At 39.3% G+C, this 23,228-nt stretch overlaps 1 protein-coding gene across 3 annotated transcripts in view; it reads right to left on the reverse strand.

Annotated features, from left to right (window-relative positions):
• The window catches only part of LOC136711978 (nck-associated protein 5), a 187,571-nt gene extending 176,685 nt beyond the window's left edge, over positions 1 to 10,886 (reverse strand). The window contains exons 1-2 of one of the 3 annotated variants that reach the window (XM_066688605.1): positions 10,367 to 10,883; positions 4,582 to 4,635 (exon numbers count right to left, since the gene is read on the reverse strand). The gene's annotated coding sequence lies outside the window, so the exon portion shown is untranslated. Of the gene's footprint in view, positions 1 to 4,581; positions 4,636 to 10,366 lie in introns of all 3 variants that reach the window. The other 2 variants (XM_066688607.1, XM_066688611.1) reach the window with 2 other exon arrangements.
• Between the last annotated feature and the right edge of the window lie 12,342 nt (positions 10,887 to 23,228).

Genomic DNA, 23,228 nt, shown 5'->3' on the forward strand with positions numbered 1-23,228 from the left:
AGCCTACTTTTAAATGTTCCCAAATTGTCTCTTCAGCCACATCGCTGGGGAGTTTGTTCAGATTGTGACACCTCTCTGTGTGAAGAAGTGTCTCCTGTTTTCTGTCTTGAATGCTTTGAAGCCCAATTTCCATTTGTGTCCCCGGGTGCGTGTGTCCCTGCTGATCTGGAAAAGCTCCTCTGGTTTGATGTGGTCGATGCCTTTCATGATTTTGAAGACTTGGATCAAGTCCCCACATAGTCTCCTCTGTTCCAGGGTGAAAAGGTTCAGTTCCTCAGTCTCTCAGTAGGACATTCCCTTCAGACCTGGAATAAGTCTGGTTGCTCTCCTCTGAACTGCCTCTAGAGCAGCGATATCTTTCTTGAAGTGTGGAGCCCAGAACTGTCCACAGTATCCAGATGAGCTCTAACTAGTGCATTGTACAGAAACACTTGAACACCTAACAGAGATCCGGCCATAATTTTGGTCTATGCATGGTTACAAGTATATTTTTGTTTCCTTCTGCAAATTCAGCAATAAACCTAAAAAATATGTGTAACAATGTCACTGCATTATAAATCCCTGCGCCTTTGAACATGTTACTTATTTCAAATACATTGAATAGTACAGTGCATTTCCACGCACATCTTTCTCATGTTCCTTGTGATTTGCAGTTCGCCACTTGTCATCGATGTTCGGAAACTAGATTACTTCCTGGCCTCTGTCTTGCCATTGCGTAGCATTGGGTTGTTTGCTTTTCTTACACCCAGTGTACACACAACGCAAACAGTCATTGTTATGGGAAAGAGAGGGTCAACGTCTCAGAAAGCTGGAGCTGAGCGAACACTGGCACTCAGCAGTGTTTCCTCGTGTAAAGGAAGGCGCTGTTCAATCTGCACAATATCTTCGCTTGTAACATCTTAAAAACTAACACACTCGGTTCCTGTGATGATATACGATATTGATTTAGGGAAACTGCATCCTCTCTCTTGAAAGTGGTGAAAGATTATTGAAATAGAATAGCATCACACCCATATTGATATTTGTATTTTAAATGTGTTCATATGAGACTATGCAAGTACCCCAGACTTGTAAAACAAAGACTGGATGTATGTTTTACGGTGACTTCCCCAGATCACTTTTGAATGACCTTTTCCACACCCTCCTCCTCATAACCATTATCCTTACATCTGTCAAAACATTAGCATCATGTTTAGTTTCTCTCTTCCCCGTTTCCTCTCCTTCCATTGTTGGCTTCCCCCACACACCAGCCCAAAGAAGTGATTTATAACAAACTCAATTATCTATATGTAAAACTTACTAGCAGCACACAATTAAAAGGCACACGTCAACACCCCATTCAGGCTCAGAAAAAAGCCACAGCAAACGATCCAAGCAGAAACAATTTAATCAAAGAGGCAAGACAATTATAACATCTGTCAATCTTTTGTGCGGGTCATAATTAGATGCTGCGGAGGGGCTTTCTTTAAAGAGGGATCTTTTAACATCTGCTACAGACAACAGCGCTGAGTAAATAAAGGAAAGCGCAAGATCTCTGAGTCAAATGTGCCGACAACACAAAACTGCAGAACCCAAACGTTCATTTGCACTTATTCCAATAGACAGAAAAAACACAAAATGGCTTACCATGGTTTACTTTCTCTCCCGGAATAAAACGTCCATGAAATGAGATCGATAGTGATACAGCATGCTTGTGAACTTTAATCGCCTCAGCATAAACACATTCAATATTTGCTAGCTTTTGTTTTCACTTTCCATTCATTGAGAAACCAAGCCCAAACCGTGATTCCTACTTCAGTGACTGAATCCAACATCTTCCAAATGACCCAATCCTACGCACAACAATCAGTGTAATATAAATATAGATGCCATCCTATCTTTCATGGTTATACTACACAACGTTTTCCAACTGAAACCCTTGCAGTCATGTGTGAGGCTACTCACGTGTGTTTTAAATAACCAATTTGGGCTCCAGAGGCTCAGTTATATCACTTCATCAGATCACACACTAACATCAAAGGGTCACAAGGCAATCCCGCTCTGAAACCACATTGCGAGCGAGACTTGCTGAAGTCCCCGCTCACCGTAGCACATGGTGTGGATGTGGTCGCTGTCAATGCTTTTCACAGTCCACTTATTAGATGAGGTTTTGTTCAGTGGACCCATGCCATGCCAAACACCCCTGCATCCTCGTCGATGATAATGGAAACTAATGCGCCTTTCAACGACCCAGAGACTTTCAACAAGTTGCTGTTAGTGAGCAATGATTGAGCCACACTGAAACAGATAACTCAACAACTCAAAGTCACTGTGGCAATATTAGGAAGACCATTTCAGTAAACTTTTTAATTTGAAGACAATATTCAACAGTTAAATGATCAATAAGTTACTGTTAATCTTAATGTTTCTTAATGTTTCATCATATGGTCTAGTGCCTTAAATAAAGGCCTACAGGAATGATTTAGAGGGGTTTGTTTCTCAGGGTCTTTCCAGTTGTGTTGGTAGGGTGCCTGCCCTGAACCCTCTTTTTGAAGATTATATATGTAAGTTAACAACTAACCAAAACTTTAATGGCACACTGGTTTTGGTACCATGAGGCAAATACACAATCCCCATTTTATCGAGTGAGTGCTATGTTCACTTATATTAGGAAAACATATGACAGTCACTAGCCCAGACACCGGCGAGAACAATAAAAACTAAAAGATACACGACAGAAATGAAAAGAAACGTAATTATATGCAAATGAAAAGGCTATAAAGCTTTCCTCTTTCACTCCGGCATTGTCAGGGGGCGATTACCGCCGAACGCAACAACACAGTGACACACGAAAGTAATTAATCTGCAAAACCCTTTGATTCTGCCACTGCGGCTCATTTGCAGGGACTGAAATGAATAGCGTGCAACATCAAAAGCAGGTCTTCCTTCATCCGGCATGATAAGCTGGACACTGGTAGAGACACTTAATATTCACAACTCTCACCGATCGTGTTTTTCCAGGTGCAGCACTAGGTAGTAAGAGGGCCATAATAGTCTGAGTGCATTTGGCAAAGAAGAGAACAAACGTATGTCATTGTATTATTGTTCCATGTGGAAACACAAACCTGTTTATGTTTTCTGCGATACATAATAACATATACAATTAAAATGCAGTCAATATATATTTAAGCTGAAGATCCAAACTGAAACCAGCTATTAAAATCCTTAAAGATGACAAAGCCTTGTCTCTAAAGCATGGCTATCAATTCAGGTTGAAGTCGATAACACAGACCACAGGATGAATGAAGCTGGTTGGGACTGATTTTAAAAATTGATCCCAACCGCTGGATGAAATTCACATCGTCCGAGCACCTACAATGAGCCGACAGAAAGAGGGTCAGCTTTAAATAGCCCACAGCAAAGACCTAGTTTTATGAATGACTCATCTCGAGTGCTCTCCGAAGGCAGAACGTGGTATTTTTGTACGAAGATGCGCCTATTATAACAGAGAGTACGTGAGGAGTTCATCCGGAGATTTCAAGGCATATTAGAATTGAAAGCATGTGCGTTCCTCTCTCCTGGTTCATCTGAAAGCATGTGTGACAGATCAGATCCTCGAGGCCCTCTGCTGGTACAATAAAACACTGCTGTGCAAAAGCTTTCGCTTTGCGGTTTTACCAATTAGAGTGACGATGATTATAAGCTCCCACTGATCACCTATTAAGATGCATCAGAAAAACACCCAAAAGATCAGAAAGGTTATTCAATCTTACTGTTTTTGTCCACAACACTTAACAATGCATTTATAATATAATAAAATATTTGTTTTTTGTTATTCTTCTACAAAGACACTAGTAGAGATACTATATTTTGTATAACATATTCTTTGGGGTGTATTTACAAATAAAAAACTGAATTCAGAAGCAAAGGGAAATATATACACATAAAAACGACAAAGATTCCCATATCCCAGCAAGCCCAGATTAGGAGAATTAGGCGATGTACGGGACATTGATAGGAAGGTTAAACCAGGTGCAGGCAAATGGCAACAATTGGACAGTGCGTGTCTGAGGAAATTATCCCCTTGTCTGACAGGGTTAATACAGTCCTGTCAAGTCAATGTGAGCGCTGAATGAGATCCTGGGTCAATAGTACTGCGCAGGGGGTCTCGGTCCTTGTGTTATTTTTCACGCCACCACAAAACCAGTCCCCCCCCCCCCCAGCAACATAATGTCCCTATCCTCCGCATGCACTTCCCAATCGAAATACCATAAGCTGCCAGGGATTCACCACCAGCTGTCTCGCTCTCTCTGTCTGAGTTGTGTAGAAAAATGAAACAATTCAGAGGCAAGGGCCCATTGTTCTGGAAGCAGGCGTTTGACCAAATTGGATTTTCAATTTGCCATTGTGTGTATATATACGTACATACATATTTATATTCTCTTCTGTAGTGAAGTTACAGAGAGAAATATAAGAACACTGAAAGTAACATTGGTCTACGATGACAATAAACTGCAGATTGTGACACTGAAATTGCAATTTCCAGTGCAAATGGTGAGATCAAAGCACAGAGTGACCGATTTTGGGAATTAACTGACTCACCTTTGATGTTGCTTTATCATGCTGTGTACACACACTAGCAAAGCCAGGCAGGGTCTGGAAAAACAAACACAGAGAATACGATTTCTGAATGAACTGTGTGCAAACAAAACGAAGTTGAATTGATGAATGGAGAACTTGAACACAATTAGTCCAGTCAAATTAACAATCAGTCCAGTCAAACCCTAAGAGAGATCAGGATAAATGAAGAGGAGGTACTAAAGGGACTAGCAGAATTAAAACCAAACAAATCACCTGGGCCAGATGGTATATTTCCAACAGTACTTAAAGAAATTAGGGAAATTATTTATAGGCCACTATGTCAAATATTCCAAATGACACTTAGAACAGGGGATGTGAACTGACTGGAAGACAGCAAATGTCACACCAATCCACAAGAAAGGGGACAAAACTGAGCCAGGAAATTACAGACCAATCAGACTCACCTGCATCACTTGTAAAATGTTGGAAAAAATTATTAGACAGAAAACAGAGGAGCATCTAAATGAAAACCTTATTCTTGGAGATACTCTACATGGTTTTAGACGAGGCAGATCATGTCTTACTAATTTATTAGAATTTTGAACATGCAACTGCAGCTGTAGATCATGTGAAAGCATATGTTATGATATACTTAGATTTTCAAAAAGCTTTTGATAAGGTTCCACACCAAAGACGGATCCTCAGATTGGAAGCTGTAGGCATTCAGGGTAATGTAAGTAGATGGATTATGAACTGGTTGCTGTATAGGAAACAGAGGGTGTCGATTAGAGGAGTCGCTTCTAACTGGAGTGAGGTTGTTAGTGGAGTTCCACAGGGATCAGTACTAGGGCCTTTGCATTTTCTAATGTATATTAATGATCTGGACTCTGGGATAGTTAGCAAACTTGTCAAATTTGCAGATGATACTAAAATAGGTGGCTCAGCGGATCCAATCTTGGCAGCACAGGCTATTCAAAGGGACTTAGATAATATTCAGTTGTGGACTGACACCTGGCAGATGAAATTCAATGTGGACAAGTGCAAGGTATTACATCCAGGTAACAAAAATGTCCACTATAATTACACTATGGGAGGAATAGGACTAGAAGTAGTAACACATGAGAAAGACCTAGGAGTCTACGTGGACTCCTCACTTTCTCCATCCAAACAGTGTGGAGAAGCAATAAAAAAAGGCAAACCGAATGTTAAGGTATACAGTGAGGGAAGAAAGTATTTGATCCCCTGCTGATTTTGTACGTTTGCCAACTGACAAAGAAATGATCAGTTTAAAATTTTAATGGTAGGTGTATTTTAACAGTGAGAGACAGAATAACAACAAAAAATAAGTATTTGATCCCCTATCAATCAACAAGATTTCTGGCTCCCAGGTGTCTTTTATACAGGTAATGAGCTGAGATTAGGAGCACTCTCTTAAAGGGAGTGCTCCTAATCACAGCTCGTTTACCTGTATAAAAGACACCTGTCCACAGAAGCAATCAATCAATCAGATTCCAAACTCTCCACCATGGCCAAGACCAAAGAGAACAAAATAACTGTTAGTCTCCCTCAGTCTGGGGCTCCATGCAAGATCTCACCTTGTGGAGTTTCAATGATCTTGAGAACAGTGAGGAATCAGCCCAGAACTACATGGGAGGATCTTGTTAATGATCTCAAGGCCGCTGGGACCATAGTCACCAAGAAAACAATTGGTAACACACTACGCTGTGAAGGACTGAAATCCTGCAGCGCCCGCAAGGTCCCCTTGCTCAAGAAAGCACATGTACAGGCCCATCTGAAGTTTGCCAATGAACATCTGAATGATTGAGGAGAACTGGGTGAAAGTGTTGTGGTCAGATGAGACCAAAATCGAGCTCTTTGGCATCAACTCAACTCGCCGTGTTTGGAGGAGGAGGAATGACCCCAAGAACACCATCCCCACTGTCAAACATGGAGGTGGAAACATTATGCTTTGGGGGTGTTTTTCTGCTAAGGGGACAGGACAACTGCACTGCATCAAAGGGACAATGGACGGGGCCATGTACCGTCAAATCTTGGGTGAGAACCTCCTTCCCTCAGCCAGGGCATTGAAAATGGGTCGTGGATGGGTATTCCAGCATGACAATGACCCAAAACACACAGCCAAGGCAACAAAGGAGTGGCTCAAGAAGAAGCACATTAAGGTCCTGGAGTGACCTAGCCAGTCTCCAGACCTTAATCCCATAGAAAATCTGTGGAGGGAGCTGAAGGTTCGAGTTGCCAAACGTCAGCCTTGAAGCCTTAATGACTTGGAGAGGATCTGCAAAGAGGAGTGGGACAAAATCCCTCCTGAGATGTGTGCAAACCTGGTGGCCAACTACAAGAAACGTCTGACCTCTGTGATTGCCAACAAGGGTTTTGCCACCAAGTACTAAGTCGAAGGGGTCAAATACTTATTTCCCTCATTAACATGCAAATCAATTTATAACTTTTTTGAAATGCATTTTTCTGGATTTTTTTGTTGTTATTCTGTCTCTCACTGTTAAAATACACCTACCATTAAAATTATAGACTGATCATTTCTTTGTCAGTGGGCAAACGTACAAAATCAGCTCATCTGGATACTGTGTGCAGTTCTGGGCTCCACACTTCAAGAAAGATATCGCTGCTCTAGAGGCAGTTCAGAGGAGAGCAACCAGACTTATTCCAGGTCTGAAGGGAATATCCTACTGAGAGAATGAGGAACTGAACCTTTTCACCCTGGAACAGAGGAGACTACGTGGGTACTTGATTCAAGTCTTCAAAATCATGAAAGGCATTGACCACATCAAACCAGAGGAGCTTTTCCAGATCAGCAGGGACACACGCACCCGGGGACACAAATGGAAATTGGGCTTCAAGGCATTCAAGAAAACAGGAGACACTTCTTCACACAGAGGGCATCACAATCTGAACAAACTCCCCAGCGATGTGGCTGAAGAGAAAATTTGGGAACATTCAAAAACAGACTGGATAGGATCCTTGGATCACTTGGTTATTAATGGACACCAAACGAGCACGATGGGTCGAATGGCCTCCTCTCGATTGTAAACTTTCTTATGTTCTTATGTTGTAATCAAACACGCAATACTCAAAAAAACTATTACTATTACTATATTAATTAACTTCACTACAGTGTTTCTGTCAATTAAGTACTTCGGCATTGCCTGCAGATGAAACTGGTTGGAGGGGTGTATTATTTCAGCCATGGCTCACGAGAGTTGTGTACTACATGACAAATGTGTTGTGCACGTGCTAGGCAATCTTAGTTTCTATTAGATAATGAGGTTAGAGTTAATTGTTACATTCCATACAATATCACGACATTCACGTTGGCCCGTCTGTGCAAAAAGAAAATTAAATTCCTCGTCTAGTCAGAGCTGATGTCCTGGATAACTAAATTAGGTTGTGCTTTTCGGCTTCCTTCTGAAAGACCCTGGTGAGTTAGTGTTGTGTACGTTTTATGAGATGAAGGACTATTTCTTAACAATGACGTTCTCTGCCTCAGTGAAGTTTAACGGTCTGTGTCGTGCATTGGCGCTGAGAGGATATAAAAATGGCTCTGACACGAGAATTACTAAACACACGATCTTGCAGAAATATTTACATCTCACATGGCTAACATCACATCAGAGGAAAATACAAACATGTTCAAACTTGGTATATTATTTTCTTTTAACTGATGAATAAATCATGTTTTCCCGTTTCATAAATATATGTATGGTAGCGTGTGTCGGAGTGTCATACAGACGTGTTGTTAACATGTCTGCTTTGCACATGTTCTAAAGTACCTGCTAATGACCATGTGTACAATCAACCACAAAGACGGGCCTAATTGGAGGGCGTCCAAGCGGAAAAGCCTGAACGTTAACTGTGGAATGAATATATAACATATACCCCCCACCTTTCTCTCTCACACTTGATTTGCGAGGTTGTTTGTTTGCTTTTGGTTTTCATACAGATAACAGCATGAATGCTTTAAATTGTTAGGCTTAAGATCAAATTCTGACAACTGAATACCTTCTCATTTGCCTTTACAAACCATGCTATATCACTCAAGATTATACAGTTTTATATTCAGGTTGTTGATCAGTGGAATCTGAAATGTGTTGATAGCCTAATGCATTTAAAATGTTGGCGCTGTTAGATACCCAAAACTTTATTGTATGTATGTGCATATTTATTCACTCTCACAAAATCATTGATTTAAAAGCTAGTGTTCCTGTGGAGAGATGGATGTGTGTCAATAAATAACATGTTGAACAGCAAGATATTTAAACATCTACACTTACAATATAACAACAACCACAACAATATAATGGGAGAGTGTAAAAGACCTAGCCAACCCCCTGGAGGTTTTATTCCACCAAATGAACAATACAGGAAATAACTATAGTTCTGATATGAACACTATATCCAATCTCCACCTTCAAGTTTTTGTACACTCACAGAATTGATGCTCAGAGTAAAACAAGTAATATGACCGACCTCTAAATTACTGACAGCTCAGGTCAGTTCTTGCTTTGCCATAAAGAACACAATTCTTATAATAACATTGACTGATTTACTAAAGCTTCACTCTGAGCAATATGTCAATTAAGCAACAGAACATTTCCTTATATAATATCTAAGTGGTATTATATATACTGCTCTTCGTGCATACAAATCATAGATAGCAGCATTTCCATCATGAATCTGCAAGTCCTGTATCCACAGATATAAAAACAGTACAGAGCCATCAACGATTTCTCCTGATTGTAAATTTGGGGGAGTTTCCAATCACTAGCTAACGAGTATTGTTTCTAATATTAGTACATTGTTTTCTTTTACAAAGTTCTCATTTAATGACCTGTGATTTCCTGTATTCAAATATTCAAAGGTGTTTTTTGCAGCCGAGTTGTCTGTTACACAATGCTAATCGTTTCAACACCTAAATATTTGGAGATTTCAAGTTACCCAACGAGTTTTGAGGTAACATAATATTGCCAACATAACACTGCCAGTGCCTAAAACGAAGAACAACACATTTTTTGTTCGATTCAGTAATTTGGAGCTCATCAAATGAAATCCAGACGATACTGTGTACTCCAGGTCTAAAACTGGCACACTCAAATTTAGGTAAAGATTCATTATGTCTCATTCTCAGGTGGAAAGTAACCATGGATATAATAGCAGGGTATTTTTCTTAGCTAAAACCTTATAATCTTTAATGCAAATGAATGTCGGTTTTGTAAAATGTCAGAATTATGTTAATGAGTGCATTTCTAAAATAAAACAGAGCAAAGAGCCAACAAGTATTGCACTGATGCCATCATGTAATAAAGGAAAAGCCTATTTCCTATAAGGATCACACCCCAAACACAGCAGCCTAGGAAGCTATGCTACATCCTGTGGCAAATTAAATTGGTTTCCTGCACAGAAAGGCATTCAGAAGATATCGTTTTTAGATGTAATTCCTGGAATGCCTTTCATTTTAAAACTTTCAAAAAGCTCATAAAGGAACATAAAGGAAACCCGAGGGGTTATCAGCCTCCCTTTTGATGTGCAGGACTAACAGAAGTTCAAGTTATCATGTTTTAAATACCTGTCTGTTCTTTATACCCTCTGGATTTAATTTGCATTGCACATGTTTTTGCATTCTCTAGTGTTACTTCAGCTTAAACAGAAAAATAAATCAATAACTAAGCATATCTCAAGACTAAACTGTTCAGAAACTGAGCTTTAAACCTCAGCTGCCTGGCTTATGTTTGCAGAAACGTCTATTGCATTAAATAAAGGAAAACAAACTTACCACTCAATCCCAACTTCCATGCGTTCAGCTCTGCCACAGGCTTACAGTTGACGAGCTTCTCTAAAACTCTCTAGCACACAACCAGTATCAGTGTCATTACTTGGCTCCTTGCTTTGACGGCTGCAGAATAACTTGTAGCTGACACTGCCCAGCAAACACAATTAAAGCCCCACTGGCTGGGGAGGCAACGCAGGTTTCTTTTACTTTCCGCCAGCACACACTGAAGCGCTACAACTCCCTGGTACTTGTAAATACGAGCTCTGTGGAAGAAGTCCCACATTACATCACAGGCAGCTGTTTATTGTTGGGTCTTTATTAACGAGCTGTCAGAGCCAAGTGCCTTCCCTGCAGCAGCGCCACTCGACCGCTCCGCCAAACTCCACGCCTGCTATTTCACAGAAGGAAGTGCATAACTTTCCCCATTCCGTTCAAAACACTGCTTACACTTTTTCATCCAGTGAAACTCATACAATCCTTATCTTCACTTGCAGGAATTATGCATTGCACTATGTATTTGAGGTCGCTCTGCTCTGACACAAGCAAGAAACCCTGAGGTTGCACGAGCACGGGCAGAAACAGCAGCAGTGGCAGTAGCACCAAACATTCCTCAAGTGTCTCAGCGGCTCCACAATGCAAACATTTTCACAGGCAGACATGTGACTCGCAGTTCCCCTGCCAGCGGAGTCCCTTCTTCAGATGACAGAATGCTGTTGATAAGCATTTCTTAGTGTAAGTCGTTTAGACTTTTCTTGAAACCGCCCAACATGCAGTTATTTCACTTTAGAAGCTGTCTAATGTGAAGTGCAAGAATGCAAGAGGCGTATTAGCTCTAGAGAATATATAAATAGGACTGTTTTGGTCTCATTGAGTAGAAATTCTTCTGAAAGTTGATATGCAGTCGCACAGTACAGCCACATTTTCCTCAATACTTTCGGAGAGTTGCATATGCTTTCCTAAAGTTTCATTCTGTTGTTGATTTGTTAAATGCTCTATTGTTTAACAGGGATGTATGTGATCCTAAGCATTCATTTATGAAACTGTTTTATAATTAATTTAAAGACTTCTACAGGTAAAACACAGTAAACTAGAAACAGCCTTCAGGTGTGTCATATTGTAAGGACAAAAATAAATAAATACTTAAAACATATTTTCAGTGTACGGCAGGTAAATAGAGTCAAAAACTGGACGCAAAACGCATTTTATTAATTCCAAAAATGAAAATCTAATGATCTGATGAAAAGCTGAGACTAAAACCTCATCTCATATTGAGGAGGAAGATTGTTTATGCAGATTTTTGCCATCTGTTTTCTTAGGGTTCTCAATCATAAAACTGTAAAACTTCTAAGAGATGCTGTACTAATATCTGGAGATAAATCTGCGGAGAAAGCCACATAAATACAAGTAACCTCTGTCATAAATCCTGAGACTGCTGAAACTTTAAATGCATAATTAATCTTACCGAGCAGCACATGACTCGCAGCTTGACCTCTTAACCCCCCCCACCCCCCCCAAGAGCAATATTGTGTGCTTTTCAGTGAAAAATATACAGCTGCTCTGGCTTTCAAATCCCAATCTGGCCCTTTCCTCTGCAACCCGAGGTCAAACTGACACTGATTTGACTAACACTGTAATTAAGAACAAGTAAAGCACTGTTGTGATGAACAGGAGGAAATATAATCAAATCATAAATACAGGATCATTCCCCAGTAAAAGCTTTATCTTTTGCAACAAGAGGGCAATGAACATTCAATGGGATTTGACAGGAAGGAAAAGGTCAGCGAAACACGCCGTCGGTCGACTCCTGCAGACAATCAAAGCCTGTCGCGGCTGTAGTGGCTTATCAAGGCAACGCTTCTGCGGTTTGTTTTATGAACACCTTGACTTAGGTGGTTTGAAGTCATTCCTGTGCTTCCAACAATTATTCATCCTTTTACAATCTGTCTAGTCTACTAGAGGCATTGGAAAAAAAAAATATATATATATATATGTTCTCAGCCAGGCAACATCTTTGGATGTACGCTTGTTAAAGATTTTCGTTTTCATATTAAAGAGATGAAAAAATTAGTTTTCTGATTTACATGTGCATTCAGACACCAGGAGTGTCTTGGTTACATATTTATTTTTATGTTTGGGTCTGTGTCTGGCCTGGCATGAGTAGCTGTTGATATTAATAAGTATAACATCATCACTAAGGTATTTTGTTTTGCTTCAGGTGTTTATGCTCTATCAAACAGTCTTGCTCTCAGGACTGTACAACAAATATACTAATAATACACTGTGTAGCTTTCAGCAGAGTCCAGCAATGTTTACCAGCCGAATTTATATAAATATATATATAAAATTAGACCCCATGCATTTTTCTCTCTGTTATAATTATGAGAGTTTCTTTTGTGTCCATAACAGTGGCAGAAAGCAAACCATTTAAGTTCCCACATTCTCAAACCATAACCAGGTTTACAATTAGACTCTGACATTTGGGATAAACCAATGATAAAGTATCACACTCCAGAAACATGAAAGAGACTGAAGCTGAAGTTATAAAAGTCAGTGTTTTCCCTATTCCCTGTGGGCCAGTGTCTGTTTTCTGTCCCAAGCCGTGTTGCTGCTACTGTGACAAACTTCCCTTGAAGAAACTACTCCTGTACAAATAAACAAGGTCTTGAAATGGCTTGTGCTGATTACCCAATGCATCTCCTGGTGCTCTCAACACTCACTGCCATTGCACTCCCTCAGTGAAAATCACTTTTGACAAGCAGGAGTGGAGGGTGTGACAGCCAGCCCGGGTGGATGAATTGTGATGTGGAAACAAAATTAGCCCTGAAATTTCGAACACAGATCCGGCAGTAATGAGGAAGACGCTTGATGGATTAAATGTGCGATTTCGTTAGGCGATACATGTTTTGACTTGTTAGGATCCGCAATTCAATTGTCCTCTAAAAGTAATTCATATCAGCATCATCAGTCACACTTTAACGGGCGCAAAACATCTGATGAATTAACGTATGAACAGCCACAGGAATTACACTTGAATAACTCATGCAAAACATCACAATCTTGAGGTTAGGGTTCATAAATAAGGATCTGGGTTACAGACTAGGCAACATCAAAGCTCAGAGGAGGGACTTTCATTCATGAGGAATTGCATCCATCACTGTAAAGTTTTGAGGCATCACCATTAGAGTGTGTTACTATTTTTATTTTTCGTAAAAGCTAAGGGAATTACCTTTAAGCTTGAAATGGTTTTGGAACCATCAAATGTCAATTCCCTACAAGCATTTCTCACAGCGAAGTATTGTGAATTACCGTTTAATTAATTTAATTCCCTCCAATTCGATTGTTATTATATAGCATAATTGCAAACTAGGCCGTGTATAAAAACCTATAATTATTTTTATATGTATGACCACATATGTAATAAAATACTTTTTTTTCACCCCAGCAAAACAATCCATTACATGTTTCAACATACCATCCAGCAGTCTGCCCAGGAACAATGTCTGAGAGCCATTTCTGAGAGCAATTACTTTAGAATATTTGTGCAACAGTTAATTAAGATGAATTACTTAGTTATTCCCCAGAAGGCAGCTCCAGTTAATGAATTACAGTGAAGTAGGGCTGAATGAATATAAGAGTCTGCATTCCTTTTCCCCCACGGGACTCGAGGCCGTCCTTTATAAACCTGGGCAAACGGGAGACAGATATTTTAGAGTATTTCTGCTTCTTACACACTACTTAGGAAGCACAACATTCCTTTTACTGTCGTCAGCTTAATGGCTGCATGTTACAGACTGTTAAAATTATGGGTTGAGATTATTGTGTAAGGTTTGGGTTCAGCTGAAGACTTATGTCATTTAAAGGGTTCAGAAAGAGATCCACACTAGCTTGTTTCACACTAGACAATAAATGCGTGTCGTTTTAAAGATTTCTTTACTGTTTGAACTGAACCTCATAGTACAGTATAGTATTCATTTCCTCAATATCGGTATCGGCTTCCTTTTCCACAATCCCCCAAGGAAAAAGGCAAACTGCCCTTCGCATACACAGATTTTTCCCTTTTCATTTAAACCTATGAAAGCACATGAAGGTGCAGTATGTTTCCTTCAAAGAAATCTGTAAAATACTATTTAATCCTCAAGAGTTTTCAAAGTTAAAGGAAGCAAAAGAAATGTCTTCATGTCAAAATCCTCTCCAATCGACTCTTTTTATTAGCACAAATATGAAGGTAGCAAGAATATATGTCAGAAATACACAGGCATTGATGGAAAAGGTATTCACACTTATTAATGTTCGTCTGATTTTCATAAATGTCACAATCCCAGGGTCCCCTGTTCCCGTGTCCCACGGACCGTGACAATAGCTTATCACTCCACACCTTTATCCCCTATTATTCCTATTATTCCCTACTCCTATGGCACTATTTACAGTTGACTAATTAATAATCCTAATTCCAAAAATTCCAACAACAGTAATAAAGAAACATTAGCTTCATATAATTGTATATGTACTGCACACTTTAATGTGTTACACTTAATTTTGAGTTAATACACAGTATAACTGATACAGAAGACACTTAATTTCATTGTGAGTCGATGCATAATTGAAGACACACAATATTGCTCAGAGCCGATGCACTTTACACGGCACAGCTGCAAAAGGACCAAACCAAAACTTTTCAATAACCCCAATGTCAGAAGCAGTCGTATACAAACATAAATACACCTCTGGTTGTATTTTACTATGTAATAAATCAATCATCCCAGTTGCTTTTAAAATTCAGTTTGAAAAAACAGTAACACATAATAATACAGTAACTCTAACAGACCGACTCTGATCATCTGCTGCTCTGTCACGTCAGTTCACATCTCTGCTCTACTTTTGTTTCTGCAAATTTCTGACCTTTGGTTATGCAGAAAGGGAACGGTGCCAGCAGCTGAAAATCTGCAGCCGCTCAAACACGCAGAATGCAGGTTCACAGACCTCGGTGCTGATGCTATTTTTTGCAGCCAACTTGACCGAGTTTAAAAGGGAGAATCCTGCTGTGAAACACGACCTCGTGAAGAAATACTAACAATGGATATTACAAAAACAAGCATGAGGAAAAGACTGGGCCTTTAATAGACACTTCACTGGGATACCCAAACAGTGATCAGTTTATGCACAGATGTAGTTGAAAGTATTCCTTCATTTAAAACAATGTTATTTGGTGATTTAGTTTTAAAACAGGCATTAAAAACAAAAAACAAAACAAATTATCGCTAGGCTCATAAAAGTCTCTCTAAGTTCAACACTAAACTACTGTCTTGGTCTCAGAGATGCCTGATGTCTCTAAACTCCAAGCATTCCTCAAATGTCCCGTCCAAATCAACCAATAAAGTAAGTCAAATTGGAGTCACCCTGCCACACCCACACATATCAAATAGGATTGTAATATCTCTTAAGCAATTAATGCATTTTTCATTGCACTTTTAAATTAAGAAAGCCTGATTGATTTTTTTATAAAAAAAAATTCTCAGAAAGAAAGTAAGACACAAGAATACGACTGCAGAGAGAGACGTTCAACTCTGTGGCTGTGAAAGTGAGTTCACTCCATTGTGCCGATCAATGACTTCACTTTAATGGCATGGAATCTAAGTATGTCTTAAAGCCAGCCAAGAGCACTTGACCTCTGTATTTATTGTAGTAAACAAACTTTATGAAAGCCCATATAGAAGCTATTAACAAAAGATTACGCCTCACAATGCTGCTACTATGAACCACATGCACAACTTGGCACCACAGGCCAACCCCTTAGCTGAGAATGTCTCTGAAACATGTGGGAGACAGTTTTCTTCATTAATTCGAATAAGAATAGCTTTTTGTTGGAAATAATGCCACGTCTTTTTCTTGATCCCCAGTTAGTGTTGTGTTAAACGCAAAAAATGCCCGTTGTTAATTGTGAGTTCTTGACTCATTGTGAAAGAACATTCTGGGCGCGGCTGGGTCTCAATTAGTCTGAATCTTTACAAATTGTGAATGTGAATTGCGGGTGAAAGAGCCATATACCTCTGTCCACATGTTTGAAACTCCGCTGGTGAATTAAAAAGCATGCATGCACCATAGAACTATTCCACACAGACATATATAAAACCATGGACATATATCTACAGGTGTGTTGCATTACTGGAGTTTTTTTTGTGAGGTTAAGCTGCCTCATACCAAGGTAAAGCAAATTTAACTTATTGGGCATCATATCATTCTTTAATAACTATGGGTAATGGTTCCTGTTTGGGTACCCACAAAACCTCAATACTGGAAGTCATATCATATTTGTAATATTTTCATTACATAAATCTTTACCAAGAGCACTTTCCGCCCCTACTTCACTAATTCAACACGCAAACCACGAAGCTGATTTAAAGCATTAAGAGTATTAAATGTGATTAGGATGAGAATCCATTTCCAGTTTATACATATTAGCCTATGCATATGAAACCATGGTATATAAAGTGACATAGATTAAAAACTAAAGGACCTTTTTAAAAATGAGGTGGAGTATATTTAATTATATTTCAAAAGTGGTCATGAAGTATTTATGGAAAATCTTGAAAGGGAAGAAAGCGACTTATTCTCATTATATATTTCTTAGCAGATGTTCTTATTCCAGGACAACTTATTACACATTAAATATAATATAAATATGACACAATATACTTTGTTCACATTGTAATGACATTGGCCTTTTTTTATTTCCTAGAGAAGAAGTTTAGTTAGTGTTGCATGTTTTCTGTCGTTCACAGGTGTAATGTTCAAAGAGTTAGTATAATTAATATAAAAGGATTTAAAAATATAATACATATATTTGACACAAATCAAAGCTTCTGTTAATGTCGGTGATCATGTTTTTGTTGTTCGTGTTGTAATTTGTTTAATAACATATGTTCCTTATCAGTATGTTTTCAGATACTGTTATAACTGTTGTTTTAGTTCACACAACTACGTTAAATATCCTTGGGAGATTTAACACAATGTACATGATATTACTGTAATGTTACAGGGTAATAAGCATGACTGTTTGGAAGATTAACAAAATTGAAATTGGCATGACCTCAGACATGCATTATTCAGTCGAAACATGCAGTGGAACGAAAGACGGCCTGATCTTGTGTCAAGGGCAAGACGGGCTGAAATGTCATCCTAAATTATCACAGAAATAAATTCAGAGAACTTTAATTTGTGGATGTGTATGAGCCATTTTAGGAAGATTTGTCAATTACAGGACAAGAATCCATTGATTTCACAGGAATACATGACCTTCCACCAGCGTCTGCCCTCTTTCCGATTTCTTTAGACAAACAGGCAATTCAAGGGAGCATGTGACTGCTTAGAGGCTGCTAACAAGCTTATCAGTGTGACATACAGCAGTGTGGATCCGTGTTTCGCTCTTAGAGGTTCATGGTGGCCTACAAAGCATACCAAATAATCATCTCGCATTTTCACAAATTAAACTCACTGAGCTCCTTGACCAAAAGTACAAACAACCACAATTAAATTAAAAACTGCAGCAGGGGAATGTCCAGAACTAGACTCGAGAACGCAAGAAATGATCATCCTGCCCCAAAAAAACAACAACAACACATACCTTCAACTTGTTACAATGCTGGAATAACAAATGACATGTCAGACATTCACACACCTCCACTGCTTATTCATACAGTGATATTGTTTGGCCTCAAGGTATGAAATAATATCCCAAAACAGCTGCACAAATCATGTCCAGTGACATGACAGATACTTCTTGACAAATCGTGCCATTTAACACTCCTAATGTGAACCAATTATAGGCCTATATGTGCATATCTGAAGATACCAGATATATTGGGAAATAGGTTCATGATATGTGCCTTAATATCTTATGATGGTAATCATCCGAAACAAGATTTTGTTGCACGTTTCCTCTCACCAAAAATGTGATTTTATATAGACTCTTATTCTCTTTGTTTGATTATGCCAAGCATTGTAGTATCTCAGAAGGGTTTGTCTTCATTCACCTCGATCAAATATATCCGTCAGTTGGCACAGAGGTCACGGACAAGACTTTATCAGCACTTGTGCCTCCCCACAGAAAATACAATTAATATAAACTGTGCGAGACATTTACATACCAATGGCTGTTATTTTCCCTTCTTCTCAGATGAGAAAAAGATTAATTCTGAGAAAGAGGACATCGTTGCCAGCAGGAGATCCCCGACAGATAACTGAGGGTATTTTTGTGCATTTCTGTGCATCACGGCTCATTTATTCTCTCGAACAGGAAGCAATCTCGAGTCGAGCCCATCTTGCACTGACAAAGTGGAATGTAAGATAATCACAAGTGTCATTTACAATCCCAGCGGGAATAAAGAAATTTGCAATTTAACAGCGTACGACTAAACAAGCTTGAGTTACCAACGGCGGAGTGTGTCATTCAGGGGGATTTCAAAGGCGCACAGAAAAATATTGAAACTTTGATGAAATGGTTTAAAAAAAAGACAAATCTGACAGAGGCTTATTGGGACATCACTTTGAGTATGCTTCACTTACACTGAGGTGTCTAATTCTGGGAGCTACTACAAGACCATCACAGTATTCTACGGAGATATATTTAATCTCGCTGAATGATTACAAGGCGTCCATACCCTGCAGTTTTAAGTAATTTCAAACCTGCACTCCCAGACAAGACGACGAATCATCTTGCCTAATAAGCCCTGTGATCCAGAATAATCTTTAAATTGTCAGACAGTGCATACATTAAATTCAGCCAGCAGGGGGTCTGGCAGTATTAATGCACGCCCTTGCTTATCTATGTTTTTCCAAAGATAGATTTGCACTGTACAGGAAGTGCTTTCTCAAATCCTATGCCTGTGGCGACTCTCATCGTGGTGCCGATACAGGAAAACCAGCATCAAGTGATTTGTTACAAGAACGCAAAAATATGTAATGACCGCACGCTTTGTTGTGCCGGGTGGTAAAAATATTTGAACCAGTGAATTCCTTCATTCCTGGGAACAGAAACCAGTCAGCCAGTCATCCTTAATCTTCCTAACGCTTTTAATCCACACACACACACAAATTGGCTTTTTTATTCACGTCTCTCCACTAATCAAGATCTCCCACCTTGTCTCTCTCTCTCTCATAACAATCAAACTCTGGTCTTACCGCCGCGCCAGGTCAGTCATGGCCCATGCTGTGCTTTCGACCTGGAGAAGAGGTGCTCTCATACTGGTGTTTAAACGCCTGAAGGTCTAAGCTGCCTCCCCCAACTCTCCCTCCCCACCCAAGGGTTTCTAATTCACTGGTCCGCTAAGTGAGGGCCTAACAAACGCCACTGTGTTCAGTCAATATTTGTATGCAGCACCACGTCAGGCATGCAGCCAAGACTTCCCTGAGCTCTAAAAAGGCAAGTGGGGAAAACTGACAACCCAACAAATACATCTCCCTCCTCTTTGTCCCTTTCAAGACGACACAAAAGCCTTGGCAATGCCGGTGCACTGAAGTGAAAAGCAAGGGTGAGGAATGTACGATGTTTATTCTGTTGACGAAACTGAGGGAAAAAAGGATTCTCCCTCGTGGGTCGGCTCTGGGTGATGGTGTCACCAAGCTATGAAGTCTTTTTCTCTTTCTTTTCTTGTTTTTCTGCACTTGCATGTCTTCGGATGACAGCAGCTGCAACTAAAAGATGAAATTTTAATTGGCTCGAATCTAATATGAAACCGTTTGGTTGTAATTTACATTTGAAGCATGCCTGTGGCAGCTGAAACAGGCCCCCGACGCTCTCTGATTATCTCGGTAAAGGGTGCATTGTGGTAGCTGCAGCCCGGCTTCGTGGGGACTCCTCAGCGCCGACTGGTGTGATGTAATTAAAAATAATCTTAGATTGTAAGAGTACCAGTCTGCACATCATAAAGGGACAACTTGATTGATTGATGAGGCTTCTCCGAGCTTCCTGTTCGTGTTTATGGAGCGGAGCAGCAGGATGCCACAAAGGCACAGGGATTTACAACATTAACAAGTCAAATCAAGAGAGAAATAAAATGCCTTCATTATTCCAACACAGTGTGAGGTCAGAATAGTGTGAATCCAAACCAGGGACTTGTGACTGGAGTAAAATGTAGTCCCTGGCTTCCTTTCACTGAAGCCCTCACATAATTGAAGCCTAAACTGAGAACATACTAGTTTCTAAACATAATGATATATAACAGTCCTGTCAAAGGCACATCAATCACTCCACTTAGGTCCTTTCATTTCCAGGTCATGGACACTAAAGTCTTGAAGTCCCGTTGTCAGGCCAGGGCTTTCAGAAATGATTAATGCAAAACCTACAGAACATGGACTGTAACACAGGCAGAATATGTGTAACTAGTTTTGATTGTTTGTTTTTCGACAGGGCTGGTCATTTATCTGATCCAGTTCTTCTACAGGTTAAAAAAAGGACACAAAAGACGGATATATATACCTCAAATACACCAAACCATTTCTCTCTTCGGTGCTGTCTTCTCTGACTCGTCTCTGAAACTGGGGACACTAATGTGAAATAAAGCTAGCAGGTTGCACACTTGCTTTATTCTGATCACAGTGTACAAAGAGAACGTGTTCACAAATACCAACAGCAGCTCTAGTCAGGAGGGAACAAGCTGTCAGTTGAATTTCTGTTAGCACTTGAGGATATCCTCACGCATGAAGAACATGCAGCTGTAAAACATCTACAGACTAATAAATCTGAACTATTAAAATAAATAAATAGTAGAAGATATTAATAAACAATAGTTATGCTTTTAGACTATGGCAGTTATGCTGTTATCTAGTATATATTTAATTATATATTTAGCAAACATTGTTGGGATTCTGGTTCAATTAAAAAAACAATATATCAACGATTTTGGCCACCTGGGACCAGAGTTGAGAAACACGGCCTGAAACATCTCTGGCCACCATTACCTTTTCACTTTCTTTTTTTCGCTTTAAGTCTCCTTTTGAAGTCCAGACTAATGTGGTGATTGGGAATAGGATTTCCAAAATTAACATAAACACAATGAAAAATTACTGCACAGCATTTTGTCCAGACGGGTCTTCTGGTTTATGAACGAGGTTTTACATTACTAGAGAAACATAATGGCCCTGGATGCTGATAGATTTTCCTTTTTATTATTTCTAGATAAAGTCTTTCCTTGTTTCTTAATTAAGCCTGCAGGGTAAATACTTGTTTCAATATGTAATCCTGTTTGGTCTATTTAGACAGTACAGTATTGTAGCATACTCCCTTGAAACTATTTTTAAATGTAACATAAACAATCGTAACATACAGAATTTAAATGATTTTGGATTACATTTAGTGATGTGTTCCTCCAACAAAATTTAGATTGACATATTGCAAGTGGTATGTCAATTCGCTTTGAACAAATTGTGATCCAACCCTGCAGAAAGATTCCCTTAGAAATGTATTTAAACGTATCTGTTTTAGGTGCCAGATGTTTCTTATCTATTTGAAAACATCTAGAAAGACCTACTTTTCAAAAAACATCCCAATCTCTTCAATTTTCGAAAGATTACAGTTCCCTGAAGACTTTCTGACAAACTATTTCCTCTTCAATAATAAGCTAAAAATAGTCAAACGTGATTTACACGACAATGTAATTCCTTGTTAATTAGCCATGTTGGTGAACTGAATGTGCACCGTATCTTTGCTCAACATAATCTGCACACTTATACCCCACGCCAATCTTTATCTCCCCCAAAATGTGCATCTGCCCCAACTAAGTAATCGTGAAGAAAATAAATTAAAAGGTCTCTGATCTGTTGACTCACAATCGCAGATGTTTATCAGCCAGGAAAGATCAAAAGACCCCGGCCAGTGAATCACTTTCTGAGAAATTCCAACTTTTTAGTGTAATGGGAGCCGAGAATAAAACTTTTTCATCTCGTTGCAAGAAAGTGACAGACGTTGTCAGATTAGTGGTGAGAAGATTATTCTTGGATCTAAAAAAACTAAAGCCCTGTAGAGTTGCAGGAACAAGCAGGGATCTCATCAGTTTAAAAGCATACAAACGCTATACAGAAACATCAGCTTCATATTGTCAATTAAATACAAAGTGTTCTAATGTTCTTTTTCCATTATTTGATCAGTTAAGCATGCAAGATAAATAGATAGAGATAGCGACAGAGATAGAGAGAAATGCCAAAGCAGCAGTGGCAAAAAGTAGTCTCCAACCCTGGTCCTGAACAACCCCTATCTTGGATTTATAGATGCCCTGACTGAAGATCTTGTTCAAGTTTGTCTCTCCATCCAAGTGTAATTTAAGATGTACTGCATTCACATTAAACTACAATCTCTGGGTCCAACAAATGATATTCTGCACAATTAAAAACCAAAACAATTTCATTAGAGACATTATGGTCTATTGCTTTTCGAACACTGGCATGAAGGTATTATTGTTCTAAATCACACAGACGACACAGAGGCATCTCCAAAAACACCAGACATCTTAGTCACCCTCAGCAAAAGGAAACCTCCACACCTATAACATGACAGGTTAACTTCTTGGAAGCAGATGTTAGATAGATCATTGTTTGGGAGACGTTCCTCACCTGGAACAAACCGAGAGCACAGATTACAACTGGCTTTTCGAATCGAACGGAGCAGTTTTTCCTTCTTCCCCAGGTGAACCAAAACATGATCTCAGCGTTTGTTTGAGGAAGGGTTTTTATAAATGCCAGACTGCATTGACGATGACTCAGAAAGCAGACTATGATGAACAAGACTTTCACTTAGCATTTCGTTTATGTTTATGTCCTTAATAGAGACATACATTTTATCTCTAATAAATCCTAATTAATGAATCCTAATAAA

This window comes from Amia ocellicauda, chromosome 16 (genome assembly GCF_036373705.1).
Source record: "Amia ocellicauda isolate fAmiCal2 chromosome 16, fAmiCal2.hap1, whole genome shotgun sequence".
Taxonomy (NCBI): domain Eukaryota; kingdom Metazoa; phylum Chordata; class Actinopteri; order Amiiformes; family Amiidae; genus Amia; species Amia ocellicauda.